General features: G+C 39.5%; 1 protein-coding gene across 3 annotated transcripts in view; it reads left to right on the plus strand.

Annotated features, from left to right (window-relative positions):
• DCLK2 (doublecortin like kinase 2) overlaps positions 1 to 23,908 on the plus strand; it is a 156,119-nt gene that overhangs the window by 53,464 nt on the left and 78,747 nt on the right. The window lies entirely within an intron of this gene.

Genomic DNA, 23,908 nt, shown 5'->3' on the forward strand with positions numbered 1-23,908 from the left:
TCAAAGTGTTTATTATCTATCGATTATAAAAGGTGCATACCATCTGCCATTTTAAAGCCAAGTCAGAAGCATGGTTGTAAATTTGGGTCAATATACACTACATCCCACTGAGCTTCCTGCTATTAGCGGCCAATTAGGCTTGTAAAGCCTTGCCTGCAGCTGTTATCTGTCACATCAGGTTTGCTCTCCTTTGTCCAAAAGCCACTATGTGTTTGTGGGTTCACCTTATCCATGCTCAGTCTCTAAAAAGACTTTCAGCACCATGACATCTTACCAAAGATAATTGAATTACATACTGCTCATGGCCTTTTTAAAACTATAATGTGTGATGAGAGGCTTGAATCTCCTCGACCGCCTCTAGCGCTACAGAACAACTTTCAAACTTCTCAGTGGATCTCATAATACATGCATACACAGAAGAGACACGTGTACAATAAAGACCTAAAGCATAGATTTTGTAAAATTAAAACATTCACTTTCTTCTTGATACTGTAACTCATGTATCGGTGAAATAAAAGAATGGGAATCAGCAGCAAAAATGTTTAATGCACACGTCTTTAGGATTTCCTTCACTATGCTAACATTATATGATTAAAGCCAGCCATAAATGGTTCGAACCATGTATAGGCAGGCTGATTGTACTCAAGTTGATTGATTGATCAACTTGGGTACAACCAGCCTGTCCGATTTTTCTTGCAATTATTGCCAGTGGCTATAGCTGCTAGCAATAATTACTGTGTGTTCTCAAGGCCGGGATGGCTCCCCTCGCGCCCCTGAGAACACAATGGTTCTATGGGAGGGATTTCCCCATCAACACTGACTGTTGATGGGGGAATCCACAATTTTGTTTCAGGTACATGGTATATGTACAGTGCTTACTACTCACCCAATGCTATAGCCAGAACTCATTAAAGTGTACATTACTCTTGATACTCAACAAAATGGAATTAGCTTAAAAAAAATGTTTAACAAAAATCCTCAAAATATACACTAACAAAATCTGTATGTAATTTATGGCTGGTTCACACCAGATGCAGTCCTGTGCATTTTTATTCTGCATCAAAAATGCATGGACAGTGTTTAACATGGACTCCAATAGCCCTAGTTCACACCAGTACAGTGCGTTTCAGTGCAGTCAACAAAAGTAGCATGGGACACATAACTTTAATTGAGATGAAGAAAAAAAAGGAGAAAATATGCACCGAAACGCATCAAAAATGCACCGGAACACAGAAATAGTATTTTACAAATTTGTTGGTTCATAATTGCCTCACTAACATGCTGTTTATGCTTTATTATTGTTCCTGAGATTTGTGTACATTATGAGTTCATAATTTGTATAGTGTAAATTGGAAGTAGTATTAACACACACATATATATGCACACATATTTTACAAAGGTAAAAGAGTGTTTTATGAAAAAAGTTTAATTATGATACAAAGTGTTTATCGTCATCCTGGTAGGGGTTACATCTACTTTAAAGCATCGCCAACCATACTGAGAACTTCTTTTGCATGTTGTCTACTAGAAAAACACAGGCACACTGCTTAGGATTACATGCATAAAGTACAGACAACATGCAATTCCTTTGGTAGTTATGGCACTTTTCCCAGCAGAAATAACATTATCAAGGGATAAATGGATACTCCTTTATCCCTTCATAGTGTTCTTTTGAAGGAAACTAGTCGGAAAGGAGCTAAAGAGGTGACTTTACAATGTGATATAGGTAGATGTCTTGCGAGCTACCAATGAAGAGTGTCCAAAGAATGCTTTAAACGTAAGAGAAACAATCCACAGCCGCTGAAAATATTAAAAATAAACAAATGCAGCACTATGTGATATATCACAATTAAGTTTGGTCCACAACCAGGGGCGGACTGATAACTCATGGGGCCCCCGGGCAATAGGAGATTATGGGGCCCCCAGGCAATCAGAGATTATGGGGCCACACGGTATACACACACACACAGTATACAATCACACAGTATACACATACATGTACACACAGTATACACAGACAGATGTAAAAAAAAACACAGATTTATACATACTGTCCATGTTTTTACTGAGGCTGGCAACCCTGATGGGGCCCCCTAGTGGCCCAGGGCCCTCGGGCAGTGCCCGAGTGGCTCAATGGTCAGTCCGCCCCTGTCCACAACAGCAGTTGAACCACCTCTGGGCTCTAAGTAGCAGGATTTACAGACCCCCCCGGGTTCAGCTGCTGTTGCGGACCAAACCTAATTGTGCAGTCACACAATTGGAGGTGAGCGCAGTCACGGGGGGGGGGGGGGGGGGGGGGGCACGTGTGTGAAGTCACGGTTAATATTATTTGAATCATCATCACAGTCACTTTATGGGACATAATTTTTTTTTTTTTTTTCACTGTGGCTGAAAATGAATTTTTGAATATATACATATATTTATTTTTTTTTTTCACTGTGGACTTGATATTTTGATGTTTACTTCAATATTTTTATATTTCTTTTACTAGGCACTTGCTTGCTTATATTATATATTTTTTTCACTGTGGACTTGGTGAAATTAAGGATTTTTGATATTTTGATGTTTACTTAATTTTTTTTTTTGTTATTCCTTTCACTGTGCACTTGCTTGACAACAAGTATTTTATTTATATATTTTTGCACCATTTATATTCTTTGTTTGGGAATTCAAGTTGCTCCAACATTCACTTGTGCATTGCCCACGGAAATTATATATATTTTTTCACCTGAGTGAGTGATAAAAATAAATGCAGCGCTATATGATTTAACACAGCAGTGACTTTATTACACCCACTGCGGTGTCTGCATGTGATTGTTTTAAATGTGATTTTGCTGCTGCCTTCTTGTAAGTAGTTTTAACTTTCATTTAGTCCTCGTGCACACAGGGCATTTTTACAGACTTTTTTTTTTTTTTTTGCAGCTTTAAAATGCCTCTCCATGTTATTCTATGTGTTCAGGCACACATAGGGTTTTAGGAGCTGTAAGTGGAATAGGTGTTTTCAAGCTGCAAAAAAACCCAGGGCCAGCGTGTTCTGAAGACCAATGTTACAGCTGTAAAAACACCTGACGTGGCTTAACGCTGGATACATCATGATCATGATCATGATCCGAATTGTGCTCTGAGGATCTGGAAGGGAAACCCCACGCCAAAGTTAAAAAAAAAAAAAACGGCGTGGAGTCTCCTCCAAGATCATGATCCAGGGGGTCCTTTGTCTCTCCCTTTTTCTGAGCCCACTGTTGAACATCCTGGTTGATCCTCGAATCTTGGCTCCTGATATCCATCCATCCCATGGGGATACTGGGATAAAGTGCAGCCAGATCCCCATCTTGGGGTCAGAGTATTTGGTAAGCAGCTTGAGAGTTGGCTGTGCACTTTTGGATGTGAAGAGTTTGCTATCCACACTGAAATATGGATTTTTGTTGATTCACAAGTATTAAATTTATTTTTTTTAACACATTCTCATTTACAGTTTTTGACTTATATGAATGTTTTACTTGATGGTTGGTTATTTGTTATGAATTGATGCACTTTTATCAGTAATATTAATATGTATAATGTTTTGTGAGTGCAGCTGTCACTGAGAAATTATTCTTTTTTATTATTTGGTGACAGTTTTGCGCAACCTATTTTTGGGTTTAGTTAAATATGTTAGCAGTGATGAAAAAAGCTCACGGACATCACAGCAATGAAGTTAAGGTACAGTACATAAAGCGGACTTTAGTTCTGCTTAAATATTTAGAATCCCCCAATATTAGAGACCTAACAACAATTCACATCTTTGCACGCACTAATTTGCATTTTCGTTTAAAAAAAATAAATTTTTGTGCACGGATGCACTTTATGTTAATGCAGCTCATTTACTTTAAATAAATGTACAAAATAACCACATTTTTCCACCTTAGCGCACCACAACATACATCTTTGTATTGTGGTGTGCTGTAGTGCAGGTGCATTTACTTTAATTGTATATATGTGTTTGGATTCCCAATTAAAAGGACAAGTCTATATTTCTCCTTTAAGCCTGAACCAGCCTCTCCCGCCCCCTCCACAGCCCAGCACTCCAGTGAGTGCTGGAGGAGCAGAGAGCTAGTGACTTACAGTCATGGCTTTCTGCTCATAGCTGTGTCTGATCTCTCAGTTCTCAGTGCAGAGACGATGGGGGGACAGATGCTGCATCCACCTAGGTGAGTATAAGATTTTTTTTTTGCATAGCCCAAACTTCTCTTTTAACGCAATTAGATGTCACTGAACAGTTCTACTCCCATGACTTCCAGGCTGGCCATGCATAATTATTATTATTATTTTTTGTGTATGGGGATGGGGGAATCTGTCAGGATACACTGATCAGTTGCTGCAGCTGATTGTCTGAAATTTTTCAACATGTCTGTAACGAAACGTCCCAACACTCGCTTGAGTGCTTTCGTCATATACCACTTCCTCCACTCTGAATATAGATATCAGATATTCCAACCGCTAACAACCAAGAACTAGACAGTACTCGTTTTGGCTGCTGAACATGAACTATTTATTGAAACACAGGTACACCGAGGTAACACTCGGGACAATTCCCCCTCCCTTTGCATTCAGGGCAGGGTAGATTGTCCTATCAGCAGGGATAGCTGTTGGAGGAATTCCCCCCTCCCTCCTCACAGCAAATATACATCCCATAATAATTTTTTCCCAAGGCAGACAGACACAATAGAACAATGGAATACAGCCACACCCCAAATAACCCAGCAGAGAGCACACCATAGTATGAGACATATATATATATATATATATATATATATTACACATACACACACACACACAACATTAAAGTGTGGTTGTACAGTGAGTCCGATTAGTACTGATCAGACTGGGGTTCTTGGTCACCCTGTGCTCCAATAGACACAGGGTCACTTAGACATAGGAGGTGCATGGGGAGCTGAAACAATGGTTTCCCAACCTCTCCAAGGGATTCTGGGTTCCACGCCCCCCCCCCCCCCCCCCCCCCCAAAGTGACTCCCATCACAATGTCCATTCAACAAAAATTACAATCAGCTTCTGTTGAGCAGGAGAGGTCACACACAGATTGAAATTTGCCTATGTTACTGATGCTGGACCAGACAAATTTCAATCAGTGTTTTGCCACATGGCCCCTTTCACACATATGGACCGTTCGTCCATTTTTCATCCATCCGTTGACGGATGAAAAACCGACATCAGTGCATTCCTATGGAAAAACGGATGATCATCCATTTGCATCTGTTTTCATCAGCTTCCATCAACATCAGTTTTTTTGAATGTATTTTTCATCCATTGGAAAAAAAAACAGATCGGACAAAAAATGGATTCAAACAGACAACTGGTCAGTTTTTCATCCGTTTTTGCATTGGTAGTAGATGTAAAAATGTTCCCATGCAGTGGGGCTGTGCTGCACTGCATGGGTCAACTTCTCATTTTTTCCAGGGTTGAGGAGTAAGCTTATACCCACGCAATCTTTTGATTCACCAGAAAACGGCGCCCCCCCCCTCCCCACTGTCCAGAGGTGGACTTTTCCTGTTCTATGGAGTTTGCCATGGGCTTGATGATGTCCGGAACAGTCCACAACTCAAAGCAGAAAGTAGAGCTGTGGGAGGGACCCAGCAAGTCAACCCATTACAGGAGAGGACAGATACAAGACCAGTCAACCTGTACAAGGACAGATGGCAGAAGAGACCAGTCTTTATTACAAGAAACTCCTGCACAGGGGCAAAGGGTTGATTTACTAAGGCCTGATTCACACCTATGCATTTTTTAGTGCTTTTTGCAGATTTGCACTACAGAATGTGTTCCATAGGAAACCATGTTAAATGGAGTGTAGTGCAAATCTGCAAAATGCAAAAAAAGCACTAAAAATGCATAGGTGTGAATCAGGCCTTAAATTGGAGAGTGCAAAATCTGGTGCAGCTGTGTATGGTAGCCGACCAGCTTCTAACCTCAGCTTGTTCAATTAAGCTTTGACAAAAAAAAAAAAAAAAAATAGAAGTTGCTTGGTTTCTGCTGCACCAGATTTTGCACTCTCCAGTTTTAGTAAATCAACCTCAACGTTTCACACTGGACCACTGCAAAGATCTGGAAACAAAACACAAAGCACCAATTTTATTCAAGAAAGAATACACATGACTCTTGTATTTAAACAATATTTATTTATACCAGAATTCAGCTTTAAAGTGGTTGTACGCCCTGTACAACCACTTTTACCTATGGGTAAGCCTATATTAAGGCTTACCTCTAGGTGTTTGAAACATCTCCTAAACATCTCCTAAAGACCCGAGCGCCGATGACTATGGCATGCGCACTTTAGAAAGGGCACATCTCATGACTGGTGGCTCCCGTGCAGGAGTGACATCACGCGACTCTGGCCAGTCACAGAGCCGGAGTTCGCGTCCCCGGAAGGAAGAGGGGCAAAGATGGACACTCCCTGCTAGTGGGGACAACGGTGACATCGCGGGCTTCGGTTTCAGGTAAGTGACACATAATGGGCTACTCTGCTATGCAGAGTAGCCCATTATGCTTTACCTTTGCAGGGAAATAAAGAGGAAGTAAAACCCACCAGGGTTTACTTCCTCTTTAAGCCTAAAACTAAGGCCTAACAATAACTAAAAGCAAGCAGGTCGTACACAGTCATGGTCCACACAACCATGAGCTCCAAGCTTCAGAACACAATAATTTCAGGTATGGTGGTGAGCTATCTACCAGGGTCTTGGCTTGATTTTTGACATTCCGTTCAGTGTTCACATATATTTGTAGAAAAAAAACATGGCAGAAAGGAAGCTAATGATTTAAAATGTCTACAAAGTATATTTGATATATACATCATGCTATATTCCATGGTGAGTTGAAAACTTCACTTGCTGTTGTAACAAAGTAAAAAAATACTGACCTTTTTAATGATTAAATCTCTGAGATGTGGATAATCTGGAACTTCCTCTGGAGTCAGCACGGATTTCCTGCCATGCTTTCAGCTGTTATGGACCATAACGGGCTTAGCAGGTGCTTTGTGTTGCACAGCATTTGCAGAATTTAATGTGGCAAATGACTGGCATGACTCAGCTGCCTTTGAATTTGCTTTAATTATGTGTAAATAGGAGCGGCTTTGTATACATTGCAGGGTATCTCTTGCATCTGCTTTTAACATCCTTTTGTTATAAAAAGGCTTTTTATTTCTTTGTCAAGAAATTGTGTCAGTAATGTGAAATATCAATAGATATAGATGCGGTAAACAGAATTATATGCATACTGTTGCATTCTCTTTAATGTTCAATATTTTGTAAATTGGATCTCAGATCAATAATACAGGTGCATAGCATGCTGAGAGAAAATGGGCTGATCTCAGTGAATTGCATACAGAAATTAAGAATATTGTTAGGCCGAGTAAGATCTCTTGTGTTTTTATCAAACCCTGCAATTTCTGATATCTGCATGCTTATGTTTTATGATTTCAGGATTGGGATGTCTGTTGGTTGGTTGTGGGTTTTTTTTTTTTTTCATATAGCTAACATGAATTTATTATCTGATAATTTAAGCTGTTTTAAATTTTGGTTGTACAGTTATTATAGATCATGCTTAAAATTGTCACTGTTGCCAATAAGAAAAAGACAAATTTTTTGTTTTATTTTCACTTTCTGTGGAGAAAAATAATATGATTTTATGGAGTTGTAGTGTACCTTTTGTCTTTCATGTGCCTATACAAAATAAAGATTTCTACTTAAAGCAGTATTAAACCTAAAAGCAAACATTTTATTATATTCCAGCTTACAGATGCCTATGCCATTGGCTGATTGGCTGCTGGTTTTCCAACATGCTCATTTGACAGAAGCTGGTTATGAGATCTTCTGTCGAACAAGCAGCTATACACACGGCTTGAAAGTCATCTGTTTCTACTGTAATTGCTGATTTCAGACAATATTCAGCCCATGTGTACAAGGCATTACACCTGATTGCTGCATTTGTTTTCTTTTTTAGGCTCTCTTTCTTCTATTTTCATCTGGTGAGCCAGGCTGTAAATCTGTTATTTTTCAAAACCATAAGCAGATGTATCAGTTACAGAGATAAGACTTTTTTTTATTGCTGACAGGGGTGCTTACAATGATCAGCTTTTATTTATATAAAACCTTTATCCCAGAAGGAAAAAAGTTTGCTATAACTGAAGCCAAACTCCAGCTCACACTTTATAATCAATTTGTTAGTGTATCTTAATCTGCTAGTACATCTAACACTCCCCTACCTCCAGACTGATAATGCTGCTGTCCAACGGTGTCCTTTGTGCTCATTCATTCAGAGTGGGGGCACTCTAATACAGAAGGTGTGGTAGTGGCCAGATCACCAGGTTAAAACAGGAAAAAAGGGTAAAAAGCCCCAAAAAAGAAAACTAATGCAGCCACCACATCTAGTGATTGGTAAGTTGCAATATATTACATTTTTGGTTTTGGATTTAATACCAGATTAAGCCCAGGTTCACACTGAGTGTGGGGATGAAATAGTGCGAGTTCAGCTGAATTTCGGTGGTGAAGTCCCAATTTCAGCGGCGATTTCAGAGACATCTGTGTGGGTTTCTGCACAGATATCAACAGAAATCGCACCCCGAAATCACAAAACATAGTATAGAAACTACCTTTTGGAATCGGTGTGGCGCAGCAAGTGCGGTGTCGCACTGATTAGGACGGTGCCATTGCCGGCAATTGCCGCCGATTTTACATGCAATTTGACATGTCAAATCGCACCAATGTGATAAGAAGGTTGCCAAGAACCTGAACCTGAGCTGCAGCACGGTGGCCAAGACCATACAGCGGTTTAACAGGACAGGTTCCACTCAGAACAGACATCGCCATGGTTGACCAAAGACGTTGAGTGCACGTGCTCAGCGTCATATCCAGAGGTTGTCTTTGGGAAATAGATGTACGAGTGCTGCCAGCATTGCTGTAGAGGTTAAAGGGGTGGGGTGTCATCCTGTCAGTGCTCAGACCATACGCCGCACACTGCATCAAATTGGTCTGCATGGCTGTCTTCCCAGAAGGAAGCCTCTTCTAAAGATGATGCACAAGAAAGCCCGCAAACAGTTTGCTGAAGACAAGCAGACTAAGGACATGGATTACTGGAACCATATCCTGTGGTCTGATGAGACCAAGATAAACTTATTTGGTTCAGATGGTGTTAAGCGTGTGTGGCGGCAGCCAGGTGAGGAGTACAAAGAAAAGTGTGTCTTGCCTACAGTCAAGCATGGTGGTGGGAGTGTCATGGTCTGGGGCTGCATGAGTGATGCCGGCACTGGGGAGCTACAGTTCATTGAGGTAACCATGAATGCCAACATATACTGTGACATACTGAAGCAGAGCATGATCCCCTCCAGTATTGCAGTATTCCAACATGATAACGACCCCAAACACACTCCAAGAGGACCACTGCCTTGCTAAAGAAGCTGAGGGTAAAGGTGATGGACTGGCCAAGCATGTGTCCAGACCTAAACCCTATTGAGCATCTGTGTGGCATCCTCAAATGGAAGGTGGAGGAGCGCAAGGTCTCTAACATCCACTAGCTCTGTGATGTCGTCATGGAGGAGTGGAAGAGGACTCCAGTGACAACCTGTGAAGCTCTGGGGAACTCCATGCCCAAGGGGGTTAAAAAAGTGCTGGAAAATAATGGTGGTCACACAAAATATTGACACTTTGGGCCCAATTTGGACATTTTCACTTAGGGGATGTACTTACTTTTGTTGCCAGCGGTTTAGACATTAATGCCTGCATGTTGAGTTTTTTTGAGGGGACAGCAAATTTACATGTTATACAAGCTGTACACTCACTACTTTACATTGTAGCAAAGTGTAATTTCTTTAGTGTTGTCACATGAAAAGATATAATAAAATATTTACAAAAATGTAAGGGGTGTACGCACTTTTGTGAGATACTGTACCTATAATAATAAATAGATTAATGGATAGTAATAAATAGCCCCTGGTTTTATATTTTTACTATGAGTTAAGTTTAAGATTACCCAAATTAGTAATCATATCAGCTTTGATATACCATTCTGTATATTTAAATGTATATTTATGGAAAAAGCACGAAAAAACGCATTGGTGTGAACTGAGCCTAAATACCCCTTCAGGAGGAAATCTGCCATGAAAAAGTATTCACAGCCCTTGAAATTTTCGACATTTTTTCATGCTTCAACCAAAATTGTAAATGTATTTTATTGGGATTTTATTTGCTGTACAAGTGAGTGCATTAATAGATAAATGTTCTTTTGCAAGAGATGGAGGAGTGCTGTTGTTCAGGCACTTTGGAGACATACAGTGGGGACGGAAAGTATTCAGACCCCCTTAAATTTTTCACTCTTTGTTATATTGCAGCCATTTGCTAAAATCATTTAAGTTTATTATTTTCCTCATTAATGTACACACAGCACCCCATATTGACAGAAAAACACAGAATTGTTGACATTTTTGCAGATTTATTAAAAAAGAAAAACTGAAATATCACATGGTCCTAATTATTGAGACCCTTTGCTGTGACACTCATATATTTAACTCAGGCGCTGTCCATTTCTTCTGATCATCCTTGAGATGGTTCTACACTTTCATTTGAGTCAGCTGTGTTTGATTATACTGATTGGACTTGATTAGGAAAGCCAAACACCTGTCTATATAAGACCTTACAGCTCACAGTGCACGTCAGAGCAAATGAGAATCATGAGGTCAAAGGAACTGCCTGAAGAGCTCAGAGTCAGAATTGTGGCAAGGCACAGATCTGGCCAAGGTTACAAAAAAAATTTGTGCTGCACTTAAGGTTCCTATGAGCACAGTGGCCTCCATAATCCTTAAATGGAAGACGTTTGGAACGACCAGAACCCTTCCTAGAGCTAGCCGTCCGGCCAAACTGAGCTATCGGGGGAGAAGAGCCTTGGTGAGAGAGGTAAAGAAGAACCCAAAGATCACTGTGGCTGAGCTCCAGAGATGCAGTCGGGAGATGGAAGAAAGTTGTAGAAAGTCAACCATCACCGTAGCCCTCCACCAGTCGGGGCTTTATGGCAGAGTGGTCTGACGGAAGCCTCTGATCAGTGCAAGACACATGAAAGCCTGCATGGAGTTTGCTAAAAAAACACCTGAAGGACTCCAAGATGGTGAGAAATAAGATTCTCTGGTCTGATGAGACCAAGATAGAACTTTTTGGCCTTTATTCTAAGCGGTATGTGAGAGAAAACCAGGCACTGCTCATCACCTGTCCAATACAGTCCCAAAAGTGAAGCATGGTGGTGGCAGCATCATGCTGTGGGGGTGTTTTTCAGCTGCAGGGACAGGACAACTGGTTGCAATCGAGGGAAAGATGAATGCGGCCAAGTACAGGGATATCCTGGACGAAAACCTTCTCCAAAGTGCTCAGGACCTCAGACTGGGCTGGAGAGGATCTGCAAGGAGGAATGGCAGAGGATCCCCAAATCCAGGTGTGAAAAACTTGTTGCATCTTTCCCAAAAAGACTCATGGCTGTATTAGATCAAAAGGGTGCTTCTACTAAATACCAAGCGAAGGGTCTGAATACTTAGGACCATGTGATATTTCAGTTTTTCTTTTTTAATAAATCTGCAAAAATGTCAACAATTCTGTGTTTTTCTGTCAATATGGGGTGCTGTGTGTACATTAATGAGGAAAAAAATTAACTTAAATGATTTTAGCAAATGGCTGCAATATAACAAAGAGTGAAAAATTTAAGGGGGTACTTTCCATCCCCACTGTACATGGGTGAGCTTGTTGGGTTGAAAAAGGAGAAAACGTTTTGTCTTTTAACAGTCTGATTTTTCTAAAACAAATGATTCAAAACTAGGCCCTAACTGCGTAATCGGACTGTACTGACAATTTTCAAAGGGCTGTTGTCTGATTTTTGAACTGGTGGGAAGTCTTGTCTGCCTCAATCAACTATTTTAATAAATTGGCAGAATTCGTTTTAGCTTGCAACAATTTTGCCCATGGCCATTGCAAGTGCTTAGAGCTGGCTACACACCATAAACCTCTGGCCCAGTTCATTTGTCTGTTTAGAATATGCTTAGGTTATTTATTTGGTTATATGTCCATGGAAAGGCAATATATTGCATTGGTACTAGCCTCTATAGACACATGAAGATGATATACTGTACATCTTTCAGCTTTGCACATATTTGACAAAAGATCAATACATATATCAGCAGACCCAAAAAATATCCAGTATACTGTTGAATATAAATGCTGTCCCTTGGAATTGCATATAGCAGGGTAACTACGCAAGCTTGGCATATCAGCTTTATTCTTGATAGCTCTTTATGCTAAAAATGCATCAAAAGTAAATAAACTGATTTTGTCATTGTTACAAATGAAAAGCTGTGCTCAGCAAAATCGCATTTTCTCTTTATAAAGCATGAATATCCTCCGTTACCCGGCTATGTTTGATAAAATTAACTATATGAATATTACATTTTTCTACGACGTGATTTCCACTTAGACATCTTATGCTCAAATAATTAAATGCTATTTTACAATTCATGTAATTGTGATGGCTTGATTAGTATAATCAGTTATTCCTAAAGCTATTCCCAAAGGTTTCATGTACCACATCTGGACAGTTTTATAATAGTAAAATGTTACCCCAGAATTACAGACTGCGGTGATGGCACAGACCTGCAATTTCAAAATATGAGAAAGGGAGCCGCGGAAATCATTTTTAATTCACAGGTGTGTGTAATTTCCACTGAACATATTTCAAGTTTGTGTGTGTGTGAATGTGATTTTTTTTGGACTAGTGTGTATAGTCAGATGGAGGACAAGGAATAGGAAGTATCCTGCTACTGTGTACTCCTCTACTTTGAAACATATTATACATTTGTCCTGCTGGTTCTTGTTTTTGTAAAGATTGAAGTTTCATCGCCATTCACAGCGGTTTGATTTGTTACAGATACTGTTCTGACTATTTCATTGCTGATACCCTCAGTTTCAGACTATAGCTTTATATCCAATGAAAAGCCCTGATATCAGAAAAGTGATGCACTACATTCTCTTCTTGACTAAATAATTCTATATGGCGACTCTGATTAGACTGACTATACATATAACAACTTTCTGCCAATTTCAGCCACTTTCAATTGCTCAGGAATTTGATTCTAGCTCATTTGAAAGGGGAAAATAGTGGTTTCGATCTTCCACGAGAAGATGGGATTAAAATCGAATCTGATGGAAAAATGTGATCACTTTTGACAAAAAGTGCTGTCGTTTTCTCGAGGTGATTGTAGCCGTGTTAGTTCACTTGCAAGAAAAATAGTTGAGTACTGTTCATAAAACTTTTTTATTTGAACTAACATCCAAATTTGCAGGACAACCTTTTGAAGTGTACCCCCTTCTTCAAGGTCCTAGATTGTACTGCGCATTTGGATGTTGGTGGAAATAAAATGATATCACAGACAGACCTCAGTTGTTTTTGTAGTTTTTTTCCAATTGTTTTTTTTTCTTTGATAACCTGTATTGCAGCTGTCAATATATAGGCCAGTATGATTGATCATATTTGTGGGTGGTAGTGGGTTATTTTCAAGCAACCACTTATGGCTATAATGAAATTTGTGACCTAAATAGTTTTCTATGACAAAATGTTACAAAAATTTCCCATAACCAAGGCTGCTAGTAGGTTAGCAATAAAGTATACAGTGTTGTAAATTTGAGTCAAAATAAATATGCACTGAGGGAAATACCTTATAATAGTCTACTGTGACAGTAAATTACAGGCCACTAGAAAGGGTCTTTACAGCTCTTAGAGCATAAATCAAGCGATTGAACATAAAAATTTGTGGTTTTAATTAACCACAAGGAGATTGGATCAAAAAATGATTCTTTTGGACACAAGATAGTTTTTGCAAGTTTCAATAGACTTTTTTCAATAACCTGTATTGTAGCTGTCAATTTTACAGCCCAGTTTAGGCAATCAAATTCAGGGGATCGATCAAACTCCTGGGTGATTGATTGTTTTCAGGCAACCATTTTCAAAAATATGTTTAATTTCCAGTTGACCAAAAGTAGTTACATTTGCTTGAAAATTTCCACATGTACAGTATGGACAGCTTGAGAGTCATACCAGGTGGGCTTTTTTATATAACACTGTGCATGCATTCACCAGCAGGTATGAGGGAGGAATTCTCTTTCCTGCTACACAAGAATGTGCCATAAGAAATCTGCACTGAGAAAGATATAAGGACTGCCATTGGTGACCTAATTCAGCAAAATGAACATTGACACTCTAATATTTCCCACTCCACTAAAATGTACTTTTTGTGTCCCCATTTGAGATGTCTCCTATAACTTTCCATACTAGTCTCCCTATACTTATTTTCAGTACAGGAAGTATGGGGAGATTTCCCCTTAGTTCTTGTCTGTATAGGAAGAGCTGGGAAATTTCTCCAATGGGGACACAAACAAAAACACAACTTTATTAGAGTGGGGAAGAATTAGAGCTTTTAACAAATTGTTATTTTTGTCTGTGCCTTCCTTTCTCATTGATTACCACTCGCCCCACCCCCACCCTATTTCTTGTACAAGTGTCACAGGAAGTAAGGTAGGTCTCCCCAATGGGACAATAACACCTTACCACTTGAAAAATATCCCACATTTTTTAAAATCTTTGTCTGGAGTTTGGTTATAATCATACATTTTTAGTATACTCTATACTCTATAGCCTAAGAGGAGCAATTTTCTCCTTGGACATGTCAGATGTTATAAGAGGTATCCGGCATTTTCCAAAACAGGTGTCCATGGTAACTGAATACTATGCATTGAGTAGTAACCCTAAATTTATGGATGTCGTAATGAATTCAGTGACCTATATAGTGTTCCATGGCTTTATAAAAGCTTCTAGAAGCCAAGCTGGTAGTAGATTAGAAATAGAATTTACAACACTATGATTTTCAGTTATTATAAACATACTTTGAGGGAGATATCGTATAATAGTCCTCTATGGCAATAAATGTCAGGCCACTGGAAGGGACCTCTGCAGCCTTTAGACTACAAACCTCTGTAGCTGGGTATTAACGGTATCTTTCAAATAAATGTTTTGGTACTCTGTAGTAAAATGTCACTACAGGCACAAAATGTAATGTATTTTTTTTTTTTTTTTTGCAGGGTTCAGATAACACATGCCCATTCACAGTATGCCCCTCTGTCTAAACCAAAGTTCTCATAAATAAATGACCTGGTGATCCTGCCATTCCCCTGCTTATAGCTTTACTTACAAAGCCAGCCCAACAACACTATTCAGCCACTGTCCAAAGGCTAATCGCCCAGGCGTTGCCGTAAATGTTTAGGTACAGCTGTTAGAGCTGGCATTGAGTTACTATGGAAATACACGTCCCCGCAGGCATAGATCACTTCCGGCAGTGACACAGGGTATGCTCTGTTACACTCCCAGGCGCACAGTGTAATGATATGCAAAAGAATTGCAGTCATGGGACCATGTTGCTTAATTTTTACCTTGCTATATATATTTTCAACCTAATGAATTTCTATGCTGGATGCAATGTGTAAAAAAAAAAATAAAGTGACAATGGCCTGTTTGCTGGTTTAGGGCATTACAATCACTTCAAGTATAGTTTGAAATAGAATACAAGTATATGGTGGCTTTTAAATAAGTTATATTTTTAGCAGATCTATGCAAAAAAACATTCTGTCACAATAGATATATGGAAAATGGAGTTTGCATTTTCTCCCTGTGCCTGCGTGGGTTTCCAAAGACATGCTAGTAGGTTCATTGTCTCCTGTCTAGATTGGCCCTAGTATGTGTATGAATGAATGTGATTTAGGGACCTTATAAGCTCCTTGAGGGCAGGGACTGATGTGAATGTACAATATACATATGTAAATTGACAGTGCTACAGTGCCTTGCAAAAGTATTCACCCCGCTTGGCTTGTTACCTATTTTGTTCCATTACAGCCTTTAGTTCAATGTTTTTTTAATCTGAATTATATGTGATGGATCAGAACACAACAGTCTTAAGTTGGTGAAGTAAAATCAGAAAAATATATACATAAAATTATTTTTCAGAAATAAAAAACTGATAATTGGCATGTGCGTTTGTATTCAGCCCCTTTGTTATGAAGCCCATAAAAATCTCTGGTGCAACCAATTACCTTCAGAAGTCACATAATTAGTGAAATGATGTCCACCTGTGTGCAATCTAAGTGTCACATGATCCGTCATTACATACACACACGTTTTTGAAAGGCCCCAGAGGCTGCAACACCTAAGCAAGTGGCACCACTAACCAAACACTGCCATGAAGACCAAGGAACTCTCCAAACAAGTAAGGGACAATGTTGTTGAGAAGTGCAAGTCAGGATTAGGTTATAAAAAAATATCCAAATCTTTGATGATCGCTAGGAGCACCATCAAATCTATCATAACCAAATGAAAAGATGGCACAACAGCAAACCTGCCAAGAGACGGCCGCACACCAAAACTCACGGACCGCGCAAGAAGGGCATTAATCAGAGAGGCAGCACAGAGACCTAAGGTAACCCTGGAGGAGCTGCAGAGTTCAACAGCAGAGATTGGAGTATCTGTACATAGAACGACAATAAGCCGTACGCTCCATAGAGTTGGGCTTTATGGCAGAGTGGACAGAATTACATTCAGTAAAAAACAAAATGGCACGTTTTGAGTTTGCGAAAAGGCATGTGGGAGACTCCCAAAATGTATGGATGAAGGTGCTCTGGTCTTATGAGAGTAACATTGAACTTTTTGGCCATCAAAGAAAACGCTATGTCTGGCGCAAACCCAACACATCACATCACCCAAAGAACACCATCCCCACAGTAAAACATGGTGGTGGCAGCATCATGCTGTGGGGATGTTTTTCAGCAGTCGGGACTGGGAAACTGGTCAGAGTTGAGGGAAAGATGGATGGTGCTAAATACAGGGATATTCTTGAGTAAAACCTGTACCACTCTGTGTGTGATTTGAGCCTAGGACGGAGGTTCACCTTCCAGCAGGAAAATGACCCCAAACACACTGCTAAAGCAACACTTGAGTGCTGTAAGGGGAAACATGTAAATGTGTTGGAATGGCCTAGTCAAAGCCCAGACCTCAATCCAATAGAAACTCTATGGTCAGACTTAAAGATTGCTGTTCACAAGCACAAACCATCCAACTTGAAGGAACTGGAGCAGTTTTGCAAGGAGGAATGGGCAAAAATCCCAGTGATAAGATGTGGTAAGCTCATAGAGACTTATACAAAGCGACTTGGTGCTGTGATAGCCGCAAAAGGTGGTTCTACAAAGTATTGACTTTAGGGGGGTGAATAGTTACGCACATTGACTACTTCTGTTATTTTGTCCTATTTGTTGTTTGTTTCGCAATTAAAAAAAAAACACCTTCAAAGTTGTGGGCATGTTCTGTAAATTAAATGAAAATCCTCAAACAACCCATGTTAATTCCAGGTTGTGAGGCAACAAAACATGAAAAATGCCTGGGGGGGGGGGGGGATACTTTTGCACTGTATATAAGTACCTGTAATAAATAAATAAATTACTGAGCTGTCCTGAAAGTGCCCATTGCCTGTCTCTTCAGCTGACCTTCTTGTTTTTACACTTTGACCCCCTGACCTGGAGCAAGGAGTAAATAAGGACATCTGACTTTTCTCTGACTTTCTTGATGGGTATACTTCTTCCAAATCAACAAGTCAAAAAAATATTGAAGTCAGAGGTGATCAAAACAGTCTGAAAACTACCATTTTAAAAGGCGTTTAGCAGTGGAAGCCTATTTCTGTTTAGCTGTGTAAAGAAGGATCCTGCTGTCCTGCTACCATTCAGTAAGGGCCAGTGATACTGAACTACAAAAACTTGGTTCTTTGTAATGAATGTATGAAGTAGGTGAAGGATGTGTCTAACTGATCAATGTTGGGTGTCTGAACACACTGAGCTATAACAGTTGTCACAATCCAGCACACAGCATTGAACTTAAGAAAGATAGCAATCCCTTCACCCCTGGATGAACAGAGACAAAAGATGACCTGCTTTCCCTGCATTAACTAGTGGAGGGAGTTAGTGAAGCTTCCACATTTATTTCATTTTACTAAAAGAAGATAATAAAAAAAAAAGATATATATATAAATTATATAGCGCCAACAATGTACGCAGCATTTTACATAAATATTGTACGTTCACATCAGTCCCTGCCCTCAAAGAGCTTACAATCTAAGGTCCCTAACTTACATTCATATTCACATCATATTCATACATACACATACTAGCGCCAATTTAGAGAGGAGCCAAATAACCTACCAGCATGTCTTAGATATATTTGGGAATGTATGTATTTTATGCAGAAAATAAAGTTTGCATCTCAGCTGATATATAGCAGATTCACCTTTGATGTAATTTGAATTGAAACTTCAGGAATCCTTTTTTTTTTTTTTTTTCTTCTTTTTCTTTTTTTTTAATATAAATGGAAAAGGTTTAGAAACACTGTTAAATTCTTATTGTTGCCTGGATCCCCATTGGAGAGGTTTATTCAATTCCTGTTTCTTCTCTCAGTAACGGTAGAACGTGTGGGGAAATGGTGGGGGTGTCTTATCCTTTTGCACTTAAGCTTTCTATATATAGCTTTCTGTACATATGCAATAGGTGTATTCAAGGCCTGTTCAGAAAAGGAGCATTTGATATAAGGTCTCACACGGAGCATTTGGATTTCTGACCGCATTTTACTCATGGCAGGAAAAAGTTGCTTAAAAAACATGGCTAAAGCCACATAATGCACACACGTTTAGGCACATCAAGCATTTCAGTGTTTATGGATTTCATGGGCCAGAATATTAATTAATACTGGCCATTGGAATGAATGAATGCTCGAGAGCTAAATGCTTCTTTAAAATAAGGTTTTTTTTTAAGCCCTTTGTGCATGAGCCTTAAGGTGGCCTACATATTGACAGATGAAAACAGTTTAATGTTTAATATCTCTGTGTTTCCTGAGAGGTCCTGTTCATTAGCGTTTACAAGTACAGCTATTCCCTAGTGAAAACATTGGGCTATCAGGAACATCAGCAGTACACACATTAAATATTAAAATATACAACATCACGCACTTATTGTAATGATTTCAGGCAAGATTCAGGGCACAGGTGTCTAGAGAAGATTTCCTGAAGCATTGTTAGGAATATGGAGAAAATATGCTTTATTACATTTTATTTGTCTGTTTTTATTGCTTTGGACACATACAAAAGCAGTGTGGTAGACCTTAACAACTAATCAGAATTAATCTCCTTCTCCAAGGTGTCTACAGTATACTTACATGTAGGTGCAAGGGAATGGTTACCACATGTTGTGTTCTTTACATTGCCTATTCAATAACCTCAATAATATGAGGAATTTAGCATGTTTCATTCTAAATACTTGATGCAGAACCACTACTATTCCCACAAAACAGAAAGTGTGTGTAAAAAAGTTTTTGTTTTTGTTTTTCTGTGTTTTGCCTTTTTCTTTTGGGATAGAGCGGGAATAGTTAGGACCTCTGTCCTTTTATGTATTTATTTGTTGCTGTATATTCCCTTTACTTGTCCTAAATATACATCCCTTCCTAATCTGGCCATACACTAGTAGATTTTAGAACAAATGATCATATGAATATTCGTATGAAAATTTCTCAGTATATTCGATGGCATGGAGTATGTGTTCAAAAGTCAAAATTTCTTTTGTTTTTAATATTCAGTTTTGGAATGAATGTAATTTCCTGAACAAAAACCACATTCACTGTTATAAATTTATCCCCCCCCCCCCCCCCCAAAAAAAAACGTTGAATGTCGATTTGCTCCCACTAATGATTAGAAACAAAAAAGAGTGATGGCTGAAAAAAGACGAAATGGTCCATCAAGTCCACCTAACTTTTATTTATATATATATATATATATATATATATATATATATATATATATATATGTATATATATATTACAGTATCTCACAAAAGTGAGTACACCCCTCACATTTTTGTGTACTCACTTTTGTTGCCAGCGGTTTAGACATTAATGGCTGTGTGTTGAGTTATTTTGAGGGGACAACAAATTTACACTGTTATACAAGCTGTACACTTACTACTTTACATTGTAGCAAAGTGTAATTTCTTCAGTGTTGTCACATGAAAAGATATAATAAAATATTTACAAAAATGTGAGGGGTGTACTCACTTTTGTGAGATACTGTATATAGAAGTATATACACCTCCAAGACGACCACTGCCTTGATAAAGAAGCTGGTAAAGGTGATGGACCGGCCAAGCATGTCTCCAGACCTAAACCCTATTGAGCATCTGTGGGGCATCCTCAAACAGAAGGTGGAGGAGCGCAAGGTCTCTAACATCCACCAGCTCTGTGATGTCGTCATGGAGGAGTGGAAGAGGACTCCAGGGGCAACCTGTGAAGCTCTGGTGAACTCCATGCCCAAGAGGGTTAAGGCAGTGCTGGAAAATAATGGTGGCCACACAAAATATTGACACTTTGGGCCCAATTTGGACATTTTCACTTAGGGGATGTACTCACTTTTGTTGCCAGCGGTTTAGACATTAATGGCTGTGTGAGTTATTTTGAGGGGACAGCAAATTTACACTGTTATACAAGCTGTACACTCACTAATTTACATTGTAGCAAAGTGTCATTTCTTCAGTGTTGTCACATGAAAAGATATAATAAAATATTTACAAAAATGTGAGGAGTGTACTCACTTTTGTGAGAGACTGTATATAGAAGTATATATCTAGACACATAACATATACAAACCCATGGCTTTTTGAACTAGATACACTTTATATAACCCAATATTGAAAAGAATCAATTCAGATCAAATGATGGCTTATTGTCTTTGTTTTTATTTTTAAAGACTTCCTTTCTTTTTGTCATAAAATTGATTACTTGTTTTCAGCTTTTCCTGTCACATCCTGTTTAGCAGATACTAGGGAAAAGCTAGGCCTGCAGTTGCTATTATCCTTTTGGTTCAGGCTGAAGGATCTGACATCCTGCTGAGCTTTTGTACATATTTCTCATATGTTAGGGTGTGTCACACTTCAGTTTTCAGAAGTTTTGTTGGGCTTTTCAGCCGAGCCAGAATCGCACGCTGCCGCACTCATATTGTTCGGATTTACTGAAAGGCCATCAAAGCCTTTGCTAAATGGAAGGGTTGGAAGAGGAGGGCAGATCAGCTAAGCTCCCAGGGGTGGGACGTTTACACAGCCCATACACTGCTGCCTAATGTATTCACTGTGACTGTGCAGCTGGATTGAGTCAGCTGTTTTCAGAATCTGCTGGCAGGCTGCCTGTGTGGATTTTTTTGTCAAAGTGGAATTCAGAGGAATATTATTAGAACAATATGTCTGGTGTCTCAACAGTTCCTTTCTCTGCTGCTGCCACGGAAATGATCATGAATGCTTTCTATCAAGAAATAGTATCTTTTTTTTTGCAATGTTTGTCAATATGTCACAAAAAACTAATTTGTACAGGACACAAAGGATTACTGTACTCTGGCAAAGCACTGCTAATACAGTTCATACTTTTCTTAAAAGGTCATTTTCATGAAAAAATGATATTTTAGTTATTGGTGAAACATTGGTGTGCTGAGTCAGCCCTGGCTTCTTATGATACCACGACAATTAGATCTCCCTGCCTTAAAGTGATAAAGACTAATTTTTTTTTATTAAAATGAAAAAGTGGTTATACTTACCTGCTCTATGCAGTGTTATTGCACAAAGTGGTCCCTTATCTTCTCTTCTGGAGTCCCCTGCCAGTGCTTTCCGCTCCTCCTTCCTGCAGGTGCCCCCATAGCAAGCCGTGTGCTATGGGGGCACCTGTGCGAGTGTGCACCCAAGCCAAACTTTGTGCGTCCATAGATGCACACAAAATGGCTCGGCAATGCTCCTCACAGGATTTGGCTGACAGCAGCAGGAGCCTATGGCTCCCACTGCTGCTTTTGTCTCCTGTGAGACCAGAAAATGAAGGGAATGAAGCTGCAGTCGGGACAGCACTGGATTGCTGACAGGATACAGGTAAGTGTTTGGGGGAGCGGGAACAGTTAGTGGAGAGTGTATTAATTTAATGAAGGGAATGCATTAACCCAGATAGCAAGCAATTGTGCTGCAAGTTTGAAAATGACTTGCTAAGCTATTGCTAGAGTTGCCAGACTTCACAAGTCCGCATTGCATGACTCCAGATCAACTTTCTATGCAAACATTCTGCAAGTCTGCTGCAAGTTCAGTTATGTTGTGCAATAGTCATCCTACCACAGGGGTCACTGACTTGCAGAGCTCTTGCTGTAGACTCACCACTGCAACTTTGCTCTTGCTAGAGACTTGCCACACAAATTTGCTACAAATTGGAAAAGCGCCAACTAGAACTTGTGCTTCGATGCTCTGCGAGTGTACAATTTGCCAGTGAAAATGTGCAGCAAGTTAACACAACTTACAATACAACACTGCCACAAATTTGTGGAAAGTTATCCTTGCTATCTGGGAAGGTAAAAAAAAAATGTTATGCCCCATACACACGGTCAGACATTGATCGGACATTCCGACAACAAAATCCTAGGATTTTTTCAGACGGATGTGTGCTCAAACTTGTCTTGCATACACATGGTCACAAAAATTTGTCAGAAAATCCGATCGTTCTAAACGCGGTGACGTAAAACACCTACGTCGGGACTATAAACGGGGCAGTGGCCAATAGCTTTCATCTCTTTATTTATTCTGAGCATGCGTGGCACTTTGTGCGTCTGATTTGTGTACACACAATCGGAATTTCTGACAACGGATTTTGTTATCGGAAAATTTTATAGCAAGCTCTCAAACTTTGTGTGTCAGAAAATCCGATGGAAAATGTGTGATGGAGCCTACACATGGTCGGAATTTCAGACAACAAGGTCCTATCACACATTTTCCTTCGGAAAATCCTATCGTGTGTACAGGGCATTAGACTTTAGAACCACTTTATATCTCAACTTTGGAAGTTTTGAGTGTCCCCAACCACACTTGCATGTTTCCTCTCCTCCTGCTATTTTCTCAAAAATGAAAAAAATAAACATGTCAGAGAGAGCGCAAGAATATCAGCAAGGTTTATCTGTCCAGCCTCTACTTACAACTGAAATATCAATTTAGATTGGGCTGATTATTTAAAGTGGTTCTAAAGCTAAAATATTTTTTCCCAGCTGCATCTCCTCTTTCCCTTCTCCCTCTACTCACAGGGACTGAGGCAGCAGCAGGAGCCACTGGCTTCTGCTGCTGTTAATCAATTGCTGTGAGGAGGGAGCGGGGGGCTTGGCTAGCCAAACTGTGTGTGTGTGTGTCTATGGATGCACACAGCCTGGCTCAGGATTGAGCCGCAAGAAACTTGCTATGGTGGCAGACACAGAAGAGGAGAAGCCAAGATCACCGTAGGGGGACCCCAGAAGAGGAGGTTTGGGGCTGCTCTGTGTAATACCATTGCGCAGAGTAAGTAGGTATAATGAGTTTATTATTTTAACTAAAAAAGAAACTCTTTAGGGTTAAAGCCTTTAGTCAAAAAAAAAAAAAAAAATCAGTAAAAGAAACATTACTTACTAATAATCTAATGTGTCCTTTGTTCTGCTTGCTCTAGTTTCCCTTGAAAGCATCACCCTCTGATTTTTCCCCCCTTCCCCTTCCAGCTTTGGGGTTGTTTGTACTGGGAAATAGTTTTTTGTTCAGAATGTTTATTTGATCCCTTATATAGAAAACATTTTTTAAAACCCAGTGTTTTCAAAATACCACCAAAAGAAAGCTTTATTAGTTTAAGAAAAATGAAAAAATTATATAAAATGTCTTTGGGTCTGGTGTTGTATGACGGAGTAATTGTCAGTCAAAGAATCGCAACACTGAAAACTGAAAAATGG

This window comes from Aquarana catesbeiana, linkage group LG01, assembly GCF_042186555.1.
Source record: "Aquarana catesbeiana isolate 2022-GZ linkage group LG01, ASM4218655v1, whole genome shotgun sequence".
NCBI classification, from domain to species: Eukaryota; Metazoa; Chordata; class Amphibia; order Anura; family Ranidae; genus Aquarana; species Aquarana catesbeiana.